Source organism: Solanum lycopersicum, chromosome 12 (genome assembly GCF_036512215.1).
Source record: "Solanum lycopersicum chromosome 12, SLM_r2.1".
Classification (NCBI taxonomy): Eukaryota; Viridiplantae; Streptophyta; class Magnoliopsida; order Solanales; family Solanaceae; genus Solanum; species Solanum lycopersicum.
Window position 1 is genome coordinate 43,439,064 of NC_090811.1, and position 6,314 is coordinate 43,445,377.

Genomic DNA, 6,314 nt, shown 5'->3' on the forward strand with positions numbered 1-6,314 from the left:
CCAACTTAAACTCAGCTAATTCCCAAACCTAAAACTCTCTTCATTCTCTTTCTAGTGGCGAACTTAATTGAAGACCAATAAAGGGAGGGTTTAAAGGTTGCAAAAGTAAATTTTATCCATCAATTAGTAAGGTATGGGATCTTTTTGACCTTAGAGAACTTTTTTCTTAAAGGGTTCCGTCAAATTTATTTCAAAAGTTGGGTTTTCAAGTGGATTTTCATCCAGACAAAATTTATGTTGTGAATTTATTTGTTTATGACTTATTTTGGATATTATGAATAGATTAACATCTATTTTAACTCATTTATTTTATATCTTGATGAGTTGGCCTAGTTTTTAGAAGATGACCATTACCCCTTAACCGTAGGTTGTGATCTTTATATGAATTGTGTTATATTGGTTAATTGAATTGGCTATTGATTGAATTACTATTATATGATGTTGTTGTATCAATATTGATTAAATTAGGATGAATTATAGTCCTATAATACTATTTTTTTAGAAGTTGATATCGGTTATGATGTATATTGTAAATTGACCTAAGTATATTATCTTAAGTTATGAACTAGTGATGAATTGTAAGATAATATTTCAAATGACTTTGTAATAATGTTGGTTATTGATGAGTGATTAAATTATACCCTAATTGGGTTGAATTAAGAGTTGATTGTAAGACCTTGATGATGAATTATGAAGGATACTTGGTACATCTTGTGATCCTTATTCTTTACTCAATTATGGTAAATTGTGATTTAGTCATGATGTTGTATTGGAGTATGTCCTATATTAGGATTTATAGGGTTGGTATGTTGTTGAATTAAAATGTCTTGACTATGAATTTTTGAGGTTTTTTCTAAAATGTAAATGTTATAAGGACAATGAATGATTTACCAATGTGTCTTATTATGAAGTGATATGTAAATGTGCTAACCTCACTTATATGAATTGAAATCAAAGGATTATATTCATACAATTATTATTGAGCTATGATAATGGTGATTTTTATACAAGGGCTAGACCCTATGACCTACATTAAGTGATGATGATTAATAAAGACATTAAAAACATTTCAAAAGGGACTTAGCTTAGATCCGAGTGAACTTGACAATGGGAAGTGATGACTTCCATACAAGAAGATTCACCGTATAGTTCAACATGAGGTGTTGACTCCCGTATGAGGGATACTTATACATTTGATTCCCGTTAGAGGAGGACCCAATTGGTAAGTGCTATGTAGAGGGATTGTACCTATTTCGTAGTTCTTGAACAATGTTGCTATCATAGGAAGATTAGCTAGTGGATCCACTTAGAAAGTTTTGTTTGTGTTTGGTTTTACGTTTAATTGTTACATCTAGGGGGTATTCGCGGAAGTGACACAGACCCTAACAACGGCTAGCAATATGGTCTTTCGATGGACCTACTGGGTGTCGATGGGTCCGTCGATGCAGGTTGTCTAAAACTTCCATTCACGTTGTCTAATTAGGGGTTTAATGGGAAATTCACACCACGTGCTAACCTTACACTACATGGTTTATTCAGTTATTTTTTTGTGTATTTAAGTAATCAAAAAGGTTAGAATCTCATTCGCAATTCAATTCACACAAATTAGATTTCCCTCCCAAACCAAGATCTCTTTACAACCTCCATTGAAGGTGAAGCTCAAGAACAACTTGGAGCTTGGAATCCTATTGGTCTTCATAATTTTTTAGAGGTTTTTTTATACATTCTGGTATGGTTATCCTTTATCTCTATTTAATCTTCAATCTAGAGAGTTCCTCTCAATATATTAAAAGATGTTTCATGATCAAATCTCTTTTTATGTAATGTAACCATGGGTTCTTCTCCAAAAGTTTTCAAAGGCTTAATCTTGATAGATTGATGTTTATATGATGATTATAATGTGGATTTCAATCAAATTGCATGATGAACTCATATCCGCTTCAAATCTTCATTTAGCCTATGTATGGACATTGTGATTGTGCCGTTGTATTAATCGAATTATGATCCTAGCACGTTGAATTTGTTTATATCTACTGCCAAGTATGTAGACTGATTGTGAATTGTTGATGAATTATCCACAAACATGAAGTTATAAAGGTTTGAATAAGGCTAGTCAATAATTTAGTATTTTGTGATCTTGATTCTAGCATGCTTATAGTAAGAATATGTAATGGATCAATTGTGGATCAAAGCTTGATATTTTGAATAATATTATCATATGTTATTCTATCTTTCATTCCATGGATTCCCAATATGTAGCATACTTATAGTGATCTCGAGTTCAGTGTCAATTGTAATAGGATTTCGTTTAGATTATGATTTCTTTAGCTACTGCCCTACATTTACATTGTTGCTTAACTATGAGTGATGATCAATGCAAGGGAAAGTGGTGAGAGCTATGTATCTCTACTTCCTAACGCTTGATGAATATAGTGTATTCACTTTAACCTTGACTTTATTGTACATGAATGAAGTATTTCGTTTGTGTAAAAATAGTAGTAGCTACTGCCTTATATTGTATTTATTGACTAAAAATGGATTATTAATCATTGATAATCAAAGGATGAGAAATTGGTAAGATTGAATATTTCCCTCTACTTTAATATAGAATTGATAGTTGATGAATCCTTGTATCGCATTGTGTGGCATGGTAAACTAAAGGTGGCGGTGTTTACTTTATTGCAAAATATATTTCTGATGTGAACATGGCCTTGAATGTAATTACTCTATGAATGTGTTTTGGTAATGATCACCATATGTGAAGCCTATCCCTAGCTATGATCTAGGTTGTATGGCTAATGTTATGAGCATGTAAACAGTCATCTTAACTTTATATATATGTGCTGCCTATGATGTGGTCCTATAATTACATATGTGAAGTAAAGTTAATATAGGTGCATTATGACTAGAGCTTACTATAAAGGTTTTGTAAATGTTGAATAAAATAGTCTTGTGCTATGGTATTTATTCAATGATGTTGTGTGATGTATCATTCTATAGGATTGTTTGATATGTGTACTAGTATGGCAAGGGTATGTAACCTTGTTTATGCATTACACATGTGTACCTTTATATTATAGTTCTTAGGTTAGTCTTCAATGTACATGCATAGGATTGTATGAACATATTACGAATATTACTTGTATACTATGATGCAAAGTATATGATATGATGTAGTATGAACGCGCATATTGTCTTGGTGAGTTTATATGAAAGGATTGCTCATATAGTTATACCTATAGCCTTATTCATTGTTATATGAACATGTGTTACATCTATGTGTTATGTGAAAGATTCGCTCACATAAAGGTATACACACACACATGTATGATCATCTAGTCAATGGAGGGGCCTTGAAAGGTGTAAGACCACAAAATTATTTAGGGAGTATAGAGCCTCACTTGTGCCTGTAATCTTGTTGACATGTTAATATAGTGCTTTAAAGTATGTTTGGGTTATTTAATGTCATTTGGAAGTTAAACATCATGGGACGACTAAGACGTTCGGCGACTAGACACCGAAGGGGCCTTATGTGTTTTTTGGTGCTTATGTGTGTCGTGATCTTATGAGGTCCTTAAATGCGTAATAATTATGTTTATAATCATTTTATATAGTTTCATGATGTTTGGAGGTCAAACATCTAAGACGTTCGAAAGTTAACCCTTGAGAGGTTCATGTGTGTCTTAAGTGTGCCTTGCCTGTTTTGAGGTTTTTTACGTGTTCATTTTGGGTCAAACTTTAATGGAAGTTCTAAAACATGTTAATTTATATATTCGCATTGAGAAAACCAATGTACGACTTCCTAAGGGCCCCGTAAAAGGGTTCAGAGGAAGGACCGAAAGGTTGTCAAGATACTGCCTTGGCAGTATCAATCGACTTAACCAAAAGATGTCCTGTTTATTGATAAATGGCCCATTGGTGGTGAATTGTTCGATGTTTACTTATCTTGTATAAGTCGCATCCAAGTAATATCCCAAGACCCAATCGACTAAAGCCACAGACGGCCCGTCGATTGACCAACTGGGCGTCGATGGTGGCCTGCAACTGCAGCCTAGCGACTGTTTTATTTAAGGGGTGAATGGAAAATTCACCCCATGTTATAACCTTACCATAATAGGTTTATTTAGTTATTTTTGGGTGTATTTAGGTGATAAAAAAAACATGATCAACCCATTCCCAATCCCTTCTACACAAATTAGACTTTTCGTCCAATTAATTCTCTCGAGAACCTCCATTGAAGGTGAAGCTCAACAACAACTTTAATATTGGATTTTTATTTATTATATATCATTTTTTAGAGTTTTTATTACACATTAAGGTATGGTTATCCTTCATCTCTAGTTAATCTTTCATCTAGAGAGTCCTCTTCAATGTTTTCAAAGAGATTTAATGATCAAACTTTCAATCTTTCAATCTAGCCATGGGTTCTTTCTCAAAAAGTTTTAAAAGGCTTAGTCATGATTAATTGATTATAATGTATTTATTTTAATGTAAAATTTAATCAAATTGCATTTTGAACCCATGTCCTTTCCTAAACTCTATTTGTCCCTTGTATGGGCATTGTGATCGTGGCTTGTTATTGGTAGATTTGTGTTTCTATTACACTGAATTGATTATGTCTACTTTTATTTATATATATTTATTATTATTTTTTGATTAATTATCCAATTGGATCAATGTATGAAGATTTGAACATGACTAGCCTATGCCTCTTTGTGATAACTGTAACATGGCCTTTATAAGGTATGAATGTGGAATTCGATTATGTCATGATGATTGTAGATACTGACTTAGGTTAATATCATGGTTGAATTGTGATTATAAATCTCATATGATCAAATTAAAGAAGGATTGACATGAATTGATATAGGTTATTCTAGTCTATTGATTGATAATACTATGTATATGAAGTGATCTCGATTTTAGGTTATATGAATCATGTTTCCTTTTGAATAATTATCAATTTAGATAATTAAAAACATGTACATTATTGCTAATATATGATTTATGATCAAGGCTTTAGGTAATTTGTAGCATTTCCTATTTCTTCTACTCTCTATTGAATTGATAGTTTAGTTCTTATGTTGGTATATTCATCTTGTAGGGATTTAAGAATGATTTATTTATGTTTAGTGTAACTTTTTTCTACTTCCCTAGATTCATACTATTGATTAAATATTATTCATGATCCATGAAAGTAAAATTGGTTAATCGTCTATATGCGTCAACCTTCTAGTATGTTAGTGATGTGTTGTACTAGTTTGTTGCATGGCCTTGTAGTATCTTATGCATGACTTTATACATGATTATTGTAATTTATATACTTCCTTATGCTTTAATTGTTGATGAAATATTACTAATGGTCAATAATGACAAAAGTCTAAACAATCGGTAAAAATTGCTCTACCATTCTATTTCTCTACTTCTCTATAGTATTGTTGATGCAGTCTTGTATGGCATTGTGTGGTATGGTCCACTTATGGTTGTTTTGTTTATTTTATTGCCAATATATATGTGATGTGAACATGGACTTGAAGTCAATTATACTATAAATTTGTGTTGGTGATGATCGCCTATGTGAAGCCTATGCCTAGTTTACTATTCTAGCTATGATCTAATTTGTATGACTAATGTTATGAACATGTAAACTGTCATGTTAACCTTATATATGTGCTGCCTATGATGAGGTTAAATAATGCTATATGTGATGTAAAGTTAATATAGGTGCATAATGACTATAGATTACTATAAATATGTTGTAAGTCTTGAATAAATGAGTCTAGTGATATGCTATCTATTCTATGATGTTGTGTGATGTATCATTCACTAGGATGGCTTGATAGGTGTACTTGTATGGTCAAGTTTATGGAACCTTGTCTGTGCATTGCACATCTGTACCTTGATAGGATAGTTCCTAGGTTGGTCTTTGAAGTACATGCATAGGATTGTATGCACATATTATGAATATTACTTATATGTTATGATTTTAAGTATTTGATATGATGAAGAATGAATGTGCATAGTGTCAGGATGTGTTTATATGAAAGGATTGATCTTATATTTATACCTATAGACTATGCTTTTATATATGAACATCTCTGACATTTATTTGTTACGTGGAATGTTTTCTCACATACAAGTATACACACACACATGTATGATAATCTAGTCAATAGAGGGGCCGTGCTCAACCATACATAAAACTAGATAGGTTCTTACATATGATATATCCATGTGAAAGGGTTTCTCACATGATTTAGGTTGATGAACTTTCATCTATGACTTATGAGCTAAGCATATGAGAAGTTAACTCT